Raw genomic sequence first — 17,668 nt, forward strand, 5'->3', positions numbered from 1 at the left:
TTTTCAACACTAGAATGTTGAAGTCCAAAAAAGCGTATATAAGTTACCACTAAGTTCTGACTTGGGCTAGTCAAATTTAGGCCCAACCGTAGTGGGCCTAACATGAGTGGTTTCGGCCCAATATGACAGCAGCTCATCAAGTCCCCTAGTCTAACATGACGTAGTGCTATTCTATCGGACTTAGTTTGTTGTCTTTGGTGAATAGTCGTGCATAAATTACTAGTATGTTACTAATGTGGTACCTTTGTCGTGTTAACTGATACTTGGTATTCATGGCCCTGGTGTGTGCTCTTTTGGTCCGAGTCACCGAGTGAGCCATTATCCGGGCCACTTTAGTCCAGACCTTGATTTCTTCCTTCCATCCCAGAATGTCGATATCATCATTTTATAATGATGTCAACATCCAGATCACTCTTTTTGCAAAACCTTATCATCAAGAGTCTGATAATGCTTTTGTATAATAACCATTTAAACATTAGTAAATTAGGTTTGTAATATAATTACCGTGTTAAGTGATATGTCAGTCATATGCAAGTTGTGGAGCAATAAACTTATACCTTGAATCTTGATCTTCTACTTGTTTATTTAACGCTAGCATAATGATTTTGATAATTAATCGAATACGTGACAAGAAACTCTCTGTTTATTAATGCATTCTATATGTGTAGTATGTACATAAATAGAAGAAACCTCTTTATGATATAAATTGTTTGATTCAATATTATGAATGTTTAATTTCTTTTTTCAATTTTAAACACATAATGCAAGTCAACTTAAATTGAGGTTTTTTGGGTGGATATGTTAGCTACACCAAACCAACTAAATTTTTACTAAAATCCAGTTTTAACAATACCTCCTTTTTCATTTCAGTATCTATCTGTTGGACATCTTATTGACATGAATCAAATCCACTGGTTCAAGTAACAAGAATCCATTTACGGTTTTGACTTCTAGTCCAGCTCTTGATAATGTATTTCGCCGTATCCATTTGATAAACTCACGAATTCAAGTAAACACTCACGATTACTTTTATTCTTTTCACGTAACACAAATAATAACCTGCAAATTCTATGACAAAAACCTTCTTTTGGCGCGCTTTCTATCATTCAACAGATCCACCAATTAAGGAAGCGGTTTAGGAACCGGAACATGCATACTCCTATACAACTTCCTTATGTTCTCACCAACTCCCTTTGGTGAACACACGGTAGCGTGTTTCACCGTCCCTTCTTTCTGCTTGTTTGACTTTGACTCGTGTTGACCTTCACACATATCGTTGGTCAGCTGAACTTCAACATCTTCATCCAAATATGACATTTCTGGTTTGACCAACTCTTCATAAACAAAGGTAGAATTGTCAAGTCCGAGCCTTGCTCTTCCAAACGTCACGGTTGAATCTTTGACTTGTGTAGTCACGGTCAAGATTTCTTTCTCACTAAAAACTTCTATTTCACTTTGACTTATGTTGACCTCATGCACATTTTCATTCACAAGCGGACCCTCGGGATCAATATCTAGAAGCTTCCAGAGAGGATCATCAGGAGCTAAACGACCATACGAGCAGTGCCTTTTCACATAACCAAGCTCCATGGCCCAACACTCGGGGGTGGTTGGGACCACCCATCGAGGTGCAAGTAATTGTAGGGCCCACTCAAGTTCGTCTCGAGACGAATGCATTGAATAACACACATGCCATATCCCAAATTGATCCCTTCTCGCTTCTTTAAACCGGTCAGTTTTCCGTCTTTTAGTTTCTAACAAAACATCCTCATGGACGTACCATTGGGCTGAAGGCCGTATAATAAGCGGTTCAGGCTGAAAATGGGCACGGGCCTCGGCTAGTTTTGCTTCTGCTCGTTTGGAGAGTTTTGGGAAAGCATCAAAAAGATGGAACCTTGAGGACGGGTCTTGAGAAATAATATCAGGTACAGTTAGAGATAGAGATTGGAAACATACAGGGTTGTTTTGTTTATCAACAAAGATTTTTGAACCAAACGTTTGACACACGTTAACAAGTATTTCTTCCTGACCGAGAAGGTCACATGTTAGGTACACCACACGAGCTTCCGGATGATTCCATATGCAATGATGACCTGCATTAGCAGAAACAGTTTAGATAACTACATTATTACCAATAATAATCTAATTTTTTAACACAATAGTTTTGGAAGTTGCATACACTAAAAAATACTCTGGGTGATTTTCGAACCGTATAACCTGTATCCTTTTTAGCTATTTTTACCTTTTATTTTGACCCATTTGATCCATTAAAGATAGAGCATAACCCACCTGCAGCATCTACTGTTAAATGATATCTTTCACCTTCATGTCACACAAAAATACTCTGGGGATGTGCATGGGCCAGTTTTGTGCCCAAACCCTTCGGTTTTTGAGTTTTGAAAACCGTTCCGTTTTGTTTTTTTTTGGTATTCAGTTTTCACATAGGTTTGGTTTGATTCGTTCGTTTTCGCTTTTGCCATTTGAGCTTGACTTGTTTAGGCCGAATATAAAATTGGCCCAAAATAATGAATTTTAGCATGACACTTTGGTCCTAAATTTTTTTGTTGATAACTGTTTTACACAGTTGGATACAAAATTTTGGGGCTACACTATTTATCTATCTCTTATAAATAAATTAAAATTAACATTCAAAGATAAAAATAATAATCCATAAATGCTATAACAAAGTAGGGTTTTTTTCCAGGTTTTTATGAGTTTGGTTAAGTTATAAAAGCCTGTTCTGTACTTCAGTTATGTTGGTTATTTCAGTTACATGTAAGTTATTTTGGTTTCATTCTTAATGATAAAATACTCTCTCCTGTATCTTGTCACATGCACGAATTTGGAATTTTGATCGACTTATGCATAAAAAATAAGTCTGACTTTATAATATAGAAAAGACAAGCAGGAGACAGAAGACTACCTGGCGTATTGCAACATGTTTGCTAGGCATTTTTGAAGAAAATGTCCCGAATGTGCAGTCCAAGAAAACATAATCCAGTGGACACTTTGGTTGTTTGGATACTTTGCCTAAATATTTCTCTGGTAATCTTTGCAAGCACTCGAGTGTAAGTCTGCAGTCTCCTGTGTGCAGAATATTACCAAACGCACCTTCAAACAAGAACATGACTGCACCTGCACGTTGCAAATGTTAGGTATAGATCAGAGAAACAACGCAGCAAAATCACACTATCTTACACACACGCGCGCGAGAGCAAATAAACAGAACACAAATATGTAATGTTGTTTGGTGATACGGACTTCATTTGCAGGTTTATTTCGTGTAATGTTATTAGGAAAAGTAATAGTTTTCCACTTCTGCATATTCACCCCACAATCTCTTCATTAGTATAGCAAGCATGTTCATGGTTTCTCTCCTATACGTAATCACGGTTTTGAATTAAGAAAATTAAACAAAAAAACTGGAACAAAGTTATCATCTTCTTTATCTTATTCTTGGGAGTGTTTGCCTAAATCCTAATAAAAGGCTAAATCTATCAGGATATTGACCATCTCGAATCGGTCTTTATCATTTGGTCAAGGTGACCTACGTCCACTGGCTGCAACCAGGGTTTTCTTTATTATGCCCAGTTAAGATTACAATTACAGTATACAAGAATATAAGTAAACAAGGACTATGGTTTCTAGCTTGGTGGCTAAAAAACTAAATATGGGCCTAATAATTAAATGATATAACCAGACCCGGCAGCCGTTCTTGTCACCCAACTTAATCCAAGCCAAAAGGCTTCACCAATCCTAACACACTAATAGGCAGATAGTTGATATATAAAGATGTTTCTTTGCCACTAAACCTTCTTAATTTGTGAATTTCAGCTAACATAATAAACCCTAACACCTGCCACAAAGAATTCAAATTTATGAAGTAATTTGAATTCAGAATCAATTGCCAGGGCAGTGATTAGCATCAAAAGCAGTAACAGTAAAACTTTCCACCGGATCATCAACAACAACCGACTGACCGACTTCGATATCGACAAACAACGACTCGTCAAGCTGCAAACAAACACAAAAAAATAATAAAAACCCCATAAAACCAACAAAACACACAATTCAAAATAAAATGAATGAGAGTGAGGGTTTTGGCGTAAATCGGAAACGAAGAGTGAGTGGTGATCCCTTGAGAATGGTCTTTGTGTGCGTGGGTGAGGAAATGGTGTTTCTTTCGGTTTGAAGACGGTGAGAATATAAGTTTTTGGAATTGTGCGGTTTTGTGTCAATTCGAATTGTGAATTGTGAATTGTGAATTGTGAATTGGAATTAGAGGGAAAATTTGGGATTTTGATGGATGGTTATGGGGGTATAAATATGTTTACAGAAAAACTTCCTCTGAAAGTTTCGGGATATTTATTTTAAACTAATATATAATTTATTTTTTTATAAAATATACTAACACCAGATATGGATGACGGGTTTGAGACATATTTTGGGCGTGTATTGATTGGTTGGGTCTGGTATCGGGTTAAAATTAAACTAAAAATTGAAATGTTTTTATAAATTGTTTTGTTTCGATTGTTTGGTGTTTGATTTGGATTTGGTTTTGGGTTTTTTGGTTTATGGTATTTGGGCTTGACAATTTTGAAACAAGAAAAATATGTTGATAAAAAATTAATTAATTTGGGTCTAAATATTTTTTTTACTTAATATTTAGTTGATTATAATCAATTTATCCATTTGGGCTAAAAATTTTATACTATATATCTATACTATATATAATATAAGGGGTGATGGACCTCTTAAATTTTAAAAGGTACCTCTTTTGTTGCATATTGTACAAACGTCAATGCATATAATTTTAAGAATATATGGGTAAAATAGTCTTTGACTATTTAAAAGTAATATACAATAATGGTCCTTCAACTACAATAAAGTTTTGTTAATATATTAAATAGTTACATATTTCCTCCTATTTATTAACCAACTATCCCACGACATTTTAACGGCCGTAACTATTTCACACGTTAATATTTTTTCTAAAAAAATACACCATAAAAACGAGCATTTTATTATTTTTAATTTGAGTATGGTATTGTTATAGTTTATTAATTTTTAAAAAAACTAATATGTTACATGATTAACGGTTATTACCGGCAATGGCTCGGACATGTACGACTAATGGTGTTGAAACGGTTTAAGGTTGAAACAGGTTAATTTAGTTAATGTTAAGATGAGTTTAGATCGAAAGGGTTCTTGTCAAAACGGGCATTGGGTTAACACATTTTCGGGTTGGAACATGTCCGTCAAAAAAGATTGGGTTAAAAGTAGTTTATTTGAAATTATTGTACATTTCATCTTTGCTTCTTGCTTGTCGCCACCTGTTATGCGCGTTCAAGCATCAGTTACGTGGATGACATTGTTTATACATACCGAGTTGCTTGCGTATAGGCATTAAGTGGCGCGCTTATTGGCACCGGTTACACACCTAATGTCACGTTAAATGCATACCACCGTCGGGTTACGCATGTGCGTACCGTTACGAGGTTACAAACGTACTAACACTGGTTGCGTTTGTGCGTACACCGCTGCATCGCGCGAGCAACTGGCTAGTTATAGGAAACATACTAGTACGGTACCAATTTAATATTAGCATATTTGGTCCTTGTAACTTTAAATGATACGTTTTTTTTCTTTCTGATCATGTTTGTATTCTAATCCATTCAGCTTTGGATAAGAAATTTTTGAATCCTTTTAATATGTTTGGTTTCTTCTTCTTTGAATCCTTTTAATATGTTTGGTTTCTTCTTCTTCTTCAAACATTATGTACAAGCAATAACAAAAACACTAAGACATCGTTTTGAATGGTAAATTAGTATTATATTTTGTTAATTATAATTTTCAACTAATTAAATTATGAAATGTTATGATACAACGTAAACTTTATGTGATTTTTGAATATACCCTGTAACCTGTACTTTTATCTACGTTAATATACCCTGTAACATGTTTTTTATCTACGTTTCAAATCGAGCTGATACCAAACAAATGCCCGCTGCGAAGCGCGGTGGAATCAACTAGTTTAAATTAAACTATATATTATACTATTATAAATTACTTAGCATTTAAAATAAAATTTATAAATCTATAAGTTCGGTTCGGTTTTATTTACACACAAAACCAAAACCAAACCGAAAGTTCGGTTTTACAAAAACATACAATCAAATCGTTGGTTGTTGTTTCGGTTTGGTTTTTTAGGTTTTGGATCGATGTTTTCAGCTTCATGCACCACCCAAACAAGCATGGTTAATCCTAGTCTTATATCGGGCGTCTCATACTCGGTCCAGTACTCGCTACAAAATTATCATGGTAGTTATTCGTTCAAGCATACCCGCGAGTGTCGTGTATACCAATTAGTTTGTTAAAATATCATATTATTTTTTTCTTTAAATTCTAATCTTTATATGATGAATAACTTCATCTTTAGATAACTAAAACGTACTACAATATTACGAACATTAGATATCAAGATATTCACAAAAATGTTTGAACCATGTTTATTTCACTTTACCATCTATTATCACTTGTGAATAATGTATGTATACAAGTAATGTGCTTAATAAATACCAAATGAAAACATCCATAACATTAAACACATAAAAAGTGTAACAATGACTCTAATTGAAATGACATGAGAGCGCTTCCAAGGGACTAAACTTGTACCGTATACCCGATCCCTCCGGTAACCCTTTTCACCTGCCTACATTTATGCCTCAATTGCCATTTATTCTCTTTCCTATAACACACTTTAAATAAATATCATCCTTTTATCCAACTCACATATACAAATGGAAGATGGCAGGCAAGGAAAAAGATCCCTAGAAACCCACCACAATGACAACAACAATAACAATAACACCAACAACAAAGAACAAGACCGGTTCTTGCCAATAGCAAATGTCGGTCGCATCATGAAAAAGGTGATCCCGCCAAACGGGAAAATCTCAAAAGAAGCAAAAGAAACCGTTCAAGAATGCGTGTCCGAATTCATTAGCTTTATTACCGGGGAAGCCTCGGATAAATGCCAACAAGAGAAACGAAAGACGATCAACGGTGATGATATTATTTGGGCCATCACGACTTTAGGGTTCGAGGAATACGTGGACCCGCTCAAACAGTATCTTCTAAAGTATAGAGAGTTGGAAGGGGATAAGGTTAATAATAATGTGCCTAAGCAACATCATTGCATTGAACAACCGCATAACGCGTTACCTTTTGAAAATGTTTATTCTTCTTCTGCCGCAAGTATAATGTCGCAGCCCCCGTTTATAATGGGTCCTGATCAACAGTTCGGTCTGCCGTTTTCACCAAGTTCAATTCAGACACAAATGCATAATCAACAAGAAAGCATTGATTCGGTTGGACATTGGTAAATGGATGTTATTCTTTCATAAAACGTATCTGTAACTATGAGTTTTCTTTATTTGTTTTGAGTATACATTGGAATATTTCTACCACTTGCATAATGGGTCAGGAAGGACCGAGCCAAACGGGTTTGCCACAAACATTTTCTTTTGAAGTTTAAATAAGTAATGTGTTGACACCGTGTTGTATGCGACGAGCATAAGAACGACAACTAAAATAGTACTCTACTTATTTACGAATGCAAATTTAGAAGGTTACAAGCATTTGAACACTAGTCACTTTCAAGTTTCAACCCAATATTAAATTACCATATTTCTAGTGTATTATATTAATGAGACATAAACTCTGAGTGTATAGCACTGCATTAGCGTATTGAACGATTGTACTGGTGAACAAATGATCTGGAATTTAGTGAACAACTGTGATTGACTGATTGAAACAGTCTGCTTGATAGAACTCAGCACGGTATAATTGATCATTTGTGCAAAAGCAACCTGCTATTGTATTATTGGTGATTAGTGAAGAAGTTTGATTGAAATAACTATATCTACAATATTGATGCAATGATAAAAGTGTTTTTTTTAAACATAAGCAAACTAATCAAGCTAGATCATAAAACTACATAGACAAAAGAAAATACAAGTTATTTTTATTATGCTAGGTATATATATCACGACTTTTATGCTATAAAATCATAAAGAAAAATCACCGAGATAGTCATATGATCAACATAAATTACGTTTGACTTTTAAAATTGCCAAAATAGCCTTGACTTTGTGCTCTTGCTCAATCATTCATCTCATTCGTCAACCCCTATACCTAATGCACCATTATTTTCCTTCTCATACGCCATATGGTGCAACAGATCACCTCTCGCGCCGGTGTTGGTTGGCTACAAAAATCTCCTACGCCAAAAATATTAAGTGGTAATTTAACAAGTGTCATTGCTATTTTGATAGCTTTTTTTAATCAGAATGGCTATTAAGGTGATTTGCATGACTTTGTTGGAACTTCATATTATACAAAAGTCCAATACATTTAGATTGTTGCCCGACTGCCTCTATGATTGAATATGCACACCACACTGAAATATTAAAAGCCTAAAAGTATTTAAATATTGTAACTTTTTAACCGAAACAACTTGACAGAATGGTAGAAAAGCATACCCTTTATAACGGCATATGCATATTTAAACTATTTTTGTCCCATTGAGTTTCTTAATAGGGTTTTAATGAGACAATAGAACCGATCACGCAGTATCAATTAAGATTGCTTCTAAAGAACCAAGTCAACATTGTCTAGCAGTATAGTGTTGATATTGACATATTGTATAACTAGCTTTTGAACCCGTGTATTACACGGGATTTGTTAAATTATAAAAATAAAAAGATTCATTATCTGAATGAATGAATAAAATTATAGGTAAAAAGAATATAAAATATATAGTACAAATAATAAGAAGTCTAGAATCTCAAATTTGCAATTCGATTTTTTTTATATACAACATTTGCAAAAATTGTTTTGACCAATTACCCGTGGATAACTATGATAATAAGATGAGAGATTAAAAAAATTGAGGAGAAATTTTAACCCAGTTCTCATTATTGTTTTTCCCATGACCCATTGATAGGTAGATGAGAAATTAGAGAATTAGAAATGAAATTATAACCCATTTGTCAAAATTATTTTGACCCATGACCAATAGATAATCAGGATGAATGAGATGTAAGATTAGAGAATTAGAAAGGAAATTATAACCCATTTGCCAATATGGTTTTGCTTCATAACCCATAGATATGTATGAATGAGAAGATAGATTATGCTAAGAATGAATGTGGGATTGCCACATCATCATCATTATTTTCTTTTATTAGTATAGTTAGATTAGATATTTCATCCGTCCTATTAAAATTGTCAATATTTTCTTTTTTATTTGTCTCATTATAAATATCCACCTTTAAAAATTATTAGCTAATTTTCAACTTTACCTTTAAACACCCACAACTAACATTAATAGCCAATATTGATTGACCTAATTTCCAATGGCATTATTGTCATTTGGTAAACAAAAAGACAATCACTCAATCTATCTTGAACTTTGTGTTTTTCAAACATGACACTTTTAATGTGATGGAGGGAGTATAAAGCATTCCCGACTTCATTTACCGAAAGAATGGAAATGAGAGGAAAACAAAGTTTTTCATTTCCATTCTACTATTTTCTTTTCCTTTCCCTTTCACCCGGAAACAAACACTTTCCTTCCCTTTTACTCTTCAAACATCCTCCTTTCCTTTCTTTTGTTAATGAATCTATGGAACACCCTTTTTGTTATTTTCTTCCATTTCCTTCCACCCAAAAAACTCAAGAACACAACTCTTTTGTTCTTTCCATCCATTTCCTTTTCTTTCTTTATGTTCCAGAGTCTCATTAAACGAAAGAAAGGAAAGGAAATGAAGAGAAAGAAGAGGAGTGTTGTGTTCCCGAGTTTCATAAAAGGAAAGAAAGGAAAAGAAACAATAAAATGTGTGTTCCCGAGTTTCATAAAGGAAAGAAAAGAAAAGAAAAGAAAGGAAAAACAAGGCAAATGAAAGGTAAATTAGATGGGTTTATTTTCTTTCCAAATTGAAAAGAATTGGATGGAAAGGAAAGGAAAAACAAGAGGGAAGAAAGTGAAAATGAAAAGAAAGGAAATGAAATGATTCTTTTCCTTTCTCTTCTTAACTCAACTCGGGAAAGTGATACTCAGGAGCACAAACTGTAGGCACATAGGGCGATCTCGATGTATACATGCTTTTAAGCTATGTGCCTATGTGTAGTGGAGAAGCTACAAAATGTGGGTTTTTGTTTTAGGAGTGTAATGGTGTTGTAGCCCATATATATATATATATGGGATGGTTATTTTGAGAACCATGGTAAGTTTTAAAAACTTTAAGAACTCAATTTTGAGCCACACATTTAATTAAATGATATAAAATATGTGACTGAGATTAAATTTAATTAAAAAATGAAGCAGAAGAGAGAATAAATATTTTTGATAAGTACACAAGTTTAAACGTTAGTTACACATGTGTAAAAAGTCGATTCGGTGTGTAAAAAAATACCGTAATTTTTGGTACATCACTTACACTATCGTATTACACATGTATAAAAAAATTCGAAAAAAAAATTGTTACGTTGAGTTCTTTCGAGTTCTTAAAACTCAAAGTGGTTCTAAAAAGAAATCAATTATATATATATATATCACACATTTGAATATAATAATAATAAAAAAAAAAGAAAGGAAAAGCAACAAATATTTCTCGCCTTCACCTCACCCCTCTCGCAAAAAAAATCGCCCCTTTATTGCATGAGGATGGTGTATATCAAAGAAATCACCTCTCAAATTCGCCCCGCTACACATGACTTTAGGGTGTGAAGTGTGAACTCGATATGTTATCCAACAAAAAAGAGCACCGAGATGTTGTAGAAGTCAAGATAGACCGTATACACGTGCTGAGCCTTTCAGGCACCCGAACAGTCAATTTTTTTAATCAATACTAATTTTCTTTTTTTTTCCTGCAAGAGTATAATAATATTTGTGTGGTGACCGGAGTAGAGAATAGAATATAATCCTAAACATAAATGTCATCGTAAATTCAACCATCAAATCATCAAAGTCAAACCCTACAGAGGAGATGATTCCAGTAGAAGAAGCTCTGCGGATAGTGCTGGACGCATCTAATCGGTTGACGATGCTCTCGGCAAGGTCTTGGCTGAAGACATTCGAGCTCCCGATCCTCTTCCTCCTTATCCTGCTTCCATCAAGGTCCTTTACATCATATTAATCAATTCAAAACCTAATATCTGTTATCCATTTAGTATACTCATAGAAAACAGTTAACAGTCAAACATTAAGTCAAAAGTATACATTTAATTTAACGCTCAAATGTCAAACTTATTATTATTATTATCCTAACTACTGTTAAGCCGAAAAATATCGGATATCGTTGGAATATTGGTAATTTTAATATCATGTAAAATTCATATATTTATAGCAATCTAACATTAATAATTCAGCATCCTCTCGTGCCATTAACAAATTAGCATTTTGCAACTTGCAAAACACTAACAATCGTCTTAGCAAGTAGGAACTCATTAAGACTTAAAACGCTAACACTGAACACTAAAAATTGATAACTAAGACTTAAAACACTGATATCGGAAATATCGGTGATATATCGGCCAATATTATCGGTACCGATATTTTACCAATGGACTGATATATCGGCGATATCGACTGCATGGTTATTATCTTATGTTAATTTGCTGGATGGATATGCTGTTATTGCTGCAGATGGACCTGGTGAGTATCCTGTTATTACTGAATCAAGAGCCGGGAATGACGGTCTTGATGTCACGGTCACTCCTGGAACTGTTGCATATGTTACAACTGGAGGTGAACCTTTATATCTCTATTTATGTCTCAAGTAATAATAGATAATCGTCTTTTGTATATTACCAAGTGGTGTTATAAATGTGTTCTGCTCTCTCAGGGCCTATACCTGATGGAGCTGATGCAGTTGTGCAAGTGGAGGATACTGAACTAGTACAAAGTGAACCAAAACGCGTACGCATTTTGGTAAAAGTTAACAAGGGAGTTGATATTCGTCCTGTGGTAATAAGTTCGTTTGTTTTTTAGAGTATCTTAAATAGCTTTGCATTCAAATATGCTCATGTGTATAAAGTTGGTCATTGTAACATTGTTTCATAGGGATGTGACATAAGCAAAGGTGATACGGTTCTGAAAGCCGAAGAGCTACTTGGTGCTGCAGAAATTGGGCTACTTGCAACAGTCGGTGTTTTAACAGTGAAGGTATTATCAGTTCTTAAAATAGTTGATCACTTTTATATGCAATGATACAATGAAAACATGCAGGTATATCCTACCCCAACTATTGCTATACTTTCCACAGGAGATGAGTTGGTGGAGCCAACTTGCAAGTCTCTAAACCGTGGTCAGGTACTGCATATATTTATATACGCGAAAGCGAAAACTAAATTAAACTGAGTTTATATGTATGGAGTACATTTTTAAGGAAATGATATGCATTAGCACCTCCTTATATTTGTTGGTGGCTTGATGCGATCACTGCGTTTTTCATTCATAATCAGTTGTTATGAATGAAGTAACTGTGTAGAAATTTAACAGTTTGCAGTAGGGCTGTTCGAAAAACTCATGGCTCGCTTGCAGTCGAGCTTTTGATGAGCCTGGCTCGAGCTCAAGTGCTCAACATTTCATCTCGGTAAGATATTTGAGCTGGCTCGGCTCGTTTACAGCCTTAGTTTACAGTGCCTGATTTTGTGGCACAGACCGTACACCACATCTATGTTTGCCTAGACTTTAGATATATCATGTCATGTGTGAATTGTGTCTGCTAATCTTACATGTTGATGGGTTTCCTATATTAGATCCGGGACTCAAACAGGGCAATGATTGTTGCTGCTGCAACACAGCACAAGTGCAAAATTGTTGACCTTGGTATTGCCCGTGATGATGAGGATGAAATCCGGGCAGTTTTGGATAAAGCATTGGCAGCCGACATTGATATTCTTCTCACTTCTGGAGGTGTTTCTATGGGAGACCGTGATTTTGTCAAACCTTATCTCCAAAATAGAGGCCAAGTCTACTTTGACAAGGTTAACTATGCGAATTTGTTTTTGCTTCATCTTATGTATCTTTGTTTTATTTCGTGTTGAATTTTTCTTTTTTTAATTGGTTGGGTCGGGTTAACCAGCAAATAATCTTTTTGTTCATTGCTGAATCTATATATTTTTTTAATTGTTGATTCAGTAATTATCATTACAAATCATTGCAATCTGAATCTTTAAATAAAACAATTTTGAGGTCTTTATGCCCTCAAAAAGTTTTTGAGCTACTTTCATCCTGTTTGACATGTTACTCTTTTAGCTATATCATTATTTTAAGTTGACCCGTATAAGATAGAACACATACAAATCGATCCATTCTTGATTACACCTAGGGGTGTAAATTAGCCGAGCCCGCGCTCGGCTCGTTTAACTAACACTAGCTATGCTCGGCTCGGCTTGCTTATTATTTATTATTCAATTCATATACATTTAAAATTGTTTTTTATATATTTTTAATTATTATTAATATATTAAATAAAATCTGCATAAACAATAGGCTCGTTTAGGCTCGCGAGCCAGCTCAAGCTCAACAAGTGAAGCTTGGGCTCAGGATCGTTTATTAAAGTTTGAACAAGCTTATTTTTGGCTCGGGATTGAGCTCATATAAGCTCAGCTTGATTCGAGCTTTTAGTGAGCCAATCTTAAGTAGCCCACGAGTGCCTTGGCTCACTTACCTTTTTTTCTCGAAGAATCAGTTGGGCTGGCGTCTTATGAAGTTTAAAAAGTAATAAACGGGTGTAAGCGTGAACCATTATGGATGCAGGTTATCATGAAGCCCGGAAAGCCTCTTACATTCGCAGAACTCACAACTCAATCAAGAGAGAAGATGAAAAAGGTTCTTGCATTTGGGTTACCTGGAAATCCAGTCAGCTGTTTGGTCTGTTTCAATGTCTTTGTCATTCCATCAATTCGTAATCTTTCTGGATGGAATAAACCACATCTTCCAAGGTGTTTTTCCTACCTATTTAACTTAATATCACGTGTGTAACATTGAACACTATTAGTTTAGCATCTGATTACAAAATCTTTTGTTTAATGGTTGCAGAGTACATGCTTACCTTAAACATTCCATTAAGACAGACTCGGCCCGTAAAGAGTTTCATCGTGCCATTATCAAATGGGAGAATGATGCTGGATTGGGATTTCCTGGGTACTGCCTTTAGTGTGTTTTTGAAGTAGTATGGGTGGTCAGTAGAGGTGGAAATTTTGACCCGTTTAATAAGGAATGGCTCATACTAGTTTTGTTTTATCTCTAATGGGTCAAACAGGTAAAATTTTATAAAGGAAACAAGTCAAATGGGTCAAATATAAATAAGCTAACTAGAAAGGAAAAAAGATCAAACGGGTCAAATATGAATAAGTTAGCTAAATAGGAAAAAAGTTAAACGGGTCAAATACAAGTGTAGCTCTGATGCATTAAACCGCCTATATTGTTGTATTGAAAAATAGATTATTAATGAAATAATATATTCTTGCAACCACAATTGACACACTAGTTACTTGTAAAAACTTGAAATTTGGATGAAAAGTGCTCCTGGTCAATCTAACCTGTTTTTCCACCTCTACTTTTATGTCTGATATATTAGTTGGTCAATTAGAAATTAATAATAGTATTAGTTTTCTCTGTTTTTTCACATCTGCAGATTTGTAGCCGAGAGTACAGGTCATCAAATGAGTAGTCGGCTTCTAAGTATGAAGTCTGCAAACGCACTGTTAGAATTACCAGTATCAGGAAAAAAAAATACCCTCCGGGGCTCCCTTACCAGCAATTATAATTTCTGATATTGTCGGGATTGCACCGCTGAATAATTTATCATCTTCAAAACCAGATATTGTTACACAAAATACAACGCCCGTGAAGTTACCTGATACGCCATATAAAGTTGCTATTCTTACGGTCAGTGATACTGTTGCATCTGGTGCAGGACCCGATCGAAGGTATTTTACACTTTCTTGATCCCGGGCCTGTAAACGACCAGCGAACATAAATGAATACCAACAAGAAAACAATGTTCGTTTAATTGTTTGTGTATTTGTAATTAACATGTAAAGGCTCCATTCGTGTTTATTTAAAAGCCTGCTTGAATCTAGTTATATAACAACTATTTCATAATTTCATGTAATATCGCAGTGGTCCAAGAGGGGTTTCTGTTGTGAACTCTGCATCTGAAAAATTAGGAGGCGTGATGGTAGCTGCAACAGCTGTGGTTCCGGATGATATATCTAATATCAAGGAGATATTGGAGAGATGGAGTGATGTTGAAAAAATGGATCTGATTTTAACGCTCGGTAATCTTTCTTATTATTTGTTTTTTCTGTTTTATTACTAATTTAATTGTAATACTTTCATTGTACGTATAATTTTATTCTTTCTAATAACTTGTAATATTTCAGTTTTTCAAAAGTTCTAAACGCATAGTTTTGTTTAAAAAAGTTTAGCCGACGGATGTAAATTTGATTAAAAACGAGTTTCGTTCAATGAAGCATAAATTTTGTTTACGAGATAAAAAAATACTTTATTTGGAAACAACTCGTTTTTCATTAAATTTACACCGAATGCAAAGAAATAAAACAAAACTCTGTATTTAGATATTATGAAAACTCAATATTACAATTTGTTAGAGAAAAATCAGATTATATGTATAATGAAGTATTCTTTTTTAGAAATTTGAAAGTTGCTCCCCCCTCCAACTAGTTGGTTAAACTTGCTTTCTACCCCAGAGAATTACCTACTTTGATGATTACTTCCAAAAACTACCTGCAAATACACATGGTTTTTGTAAATCACCTATAAGTACAAAACATTCATCTATTCAACACAAATTGTTTTCTACCTGATCCCATTTGTTGCCAGGGTATTAGTGTGGGCGTGAGTTTTCCCGTAATGATTCTTGAAAAACAATTTTTTTCTCTTTATATTTATTTAATGAGTTTTAATAATAGGTGGTACCGGCTTCACCCCTAGGGACGTTACACCCGAAGCAACAAAAGCTGTGATAGAAAAGGAAACCCCGGGACTTCTACATGTAATGATGCATGAAAGCCTTAAGGTATTTTTATTACTACACATTTTGTAATTCTATCATAACATTTATGTTGAAAAGATCCATTGAACATCTGGAAATAATAATAACCAGGTTACACAATTTGCAATGCTTTCGCGTGCTGCAGCTGGAGTACGTGGATCAACACTAGTAAGGGATTTTATCCAATTGTTGCATTTTGATGATAGCAATAAAATATCATATTTATTCGACGCAGATACATAATATTGAATATACCTATTTTTTAAATTTATGACATTTATACCCTTCCTTAAAACATACACTAGGATAAAGAGAAGGGTATTACAGTCATTATAAATTGTATTTAATGAAATGATTAATTATCATATTTATTTGACATAAATTCATAATATCAAATATACCCTTTTTTTAATTTATGATATATATAGTTTTATACCATTTCGCCCTGCTTGTGGTGCGCACATATAATGTATATATGTGTGAACTCTCGGCTGGGCAAAAGTGAAATTGCACTAATTTTGACATTATTTTACTAATCTCGTGAAAATAACGTTAAAAGTGGTGGAAGGTTAATCAAGCATTATGTGGTGGCGTTGATAGCCAAAAGACAAGGGTACATGCATCAATCGGCGGTGTCCAGATGGTTGAGTGTGCCTTAAGTCCAAGGCTTGATGCAAAACTACTATCGAGCCGGGGGTCTCACCGGAAGTAGCCTTTCTATTCATATAGGGTAGAGGTAAGGTTGTCCACATCTTACCCTCCTCAGACCCTACCATAACTTTGCTATTGGTGGGATATACTGAGTACGATGATGATGATGATAGTTTTATACCATTCCCTTAAAACTTCCACCCGGGTACATGAGTTAGGAGTGTAAGGAGAAAGAGAAGGGTATACCAGTCATATTGAAATGGGTAAATTATCATATTTATCCAACATAAATTTTGGAATATCAAATATACCCATTTTTAATTTGACACTTGTACCATTCCCTTAAAACTTCCATTTGACAATGAGAGTTTGGAGAGTAAGGAGAAAGACAACGGTGTAAGTCATTGTAAATTCTATTTAATGAAATGAACAAATATGAAATTCTAAAGTACTTTGGGTGTAGTATCTGATATTGGCTAATTGATTTTTTTGGTTGGGTAACTATGATATTATACAAGTTTTTAGCTTTACATATGAAATTTGCCCACTCTTTTAATGATGCTATTAAAATTTGTTAGATTATCAATATGCCTGGGAATCCAAATGCAGTTGGTGAGTGTATGGAGGCACTGCTTCCGGCATTAAAGCATGCTTTGAAGCAAGTAAAAGGGGATAAAAGAGAGAAACATCCTCGTCATGTTCCTCACGCACAAGCAGATCCAAAGGACGTATGGGAACATAGTTATCAGGCTGCTCATAATGATGCTAAAGAACCGCGTGCTTCTAAGCACACATGTGATTGCACATAAGTGTTGTATGGAAATGTTATTTTTACAAAATAATAAAGTTGAATTTGGCTCGGTTATCGAACCATATGCTTGTTAAAATGCAAAATGGACACTGAAGTAAGCAAATGAAATTTTAAT

The 17,668-nt window shown here is 34.5% G+C and overlaps 3 pseudogenes across 1 annotated transcript; 2 read left to right on the forward strand and 1 right to left on the reverse strand.

Annotated features, from left to right (window-relative positions):
- Positions 1 to 858: 858 nt before the first annotated feature.
- LOC143553307 (uncharacterized) lies at positions 859 to 5,124 on the reverse strand (annotated as a pseudogene).
- Positions 5,125 to 6,596: 1,472 nt separating this feature from the next.
- On the forward strand, positions 6,597 to 7,692 carry LOC143553305 (nuclear transcription factor Y subunit B-3 pseudogene; annotated as a pseudogene).
- Positions 7,693 to 10,959: 3,267 nt separating this feature from the next.
- Positions 10,960 to 17,668, forward strand: LOC143553318 (molybdopterin biosynthesis protein CNX1-like; annotated as a pseudogene). Its single transcript, XR_013138812.1, has 13 exons — positions 10,960 to 11,181; positions 11,685 to 11,812; positions 11,910 to 12,031; positions 12,128 to 12,229; positions 12,293 to 12,376; positions 12,826 to 13,053; positions 13,829 to 14,013; positions 14,111 to 14,215; positions 14,709 to 15,003; positions 15,197 to 15,354; positions 16,009 to 16,115; positions 16,203 to 16,259; positions 17,321 to 17,668. The product of XR_013138812.1 is annotated as a molybdopterin biosynthesis protein CNX1-like (transcript).

This window comes from Bidens hawaiensis, unplaced genomic scaffold (genome assembly GCF_021521415.1).
Source record: "Bidens hawaiensis isolate Kalapana, Puna unplaced genomic scaffold, B.hawaiensis_p1.1 tig00017165_1, whole genome shotgun sequence".
In the NCBI taxonomy this organism is placed as follows: Eukaryota; Viridiplantae; Streptophyta; class Magnoliopsida; order Asterales; family Asteraceae; genus Bidens; species Bidens hawaiensis.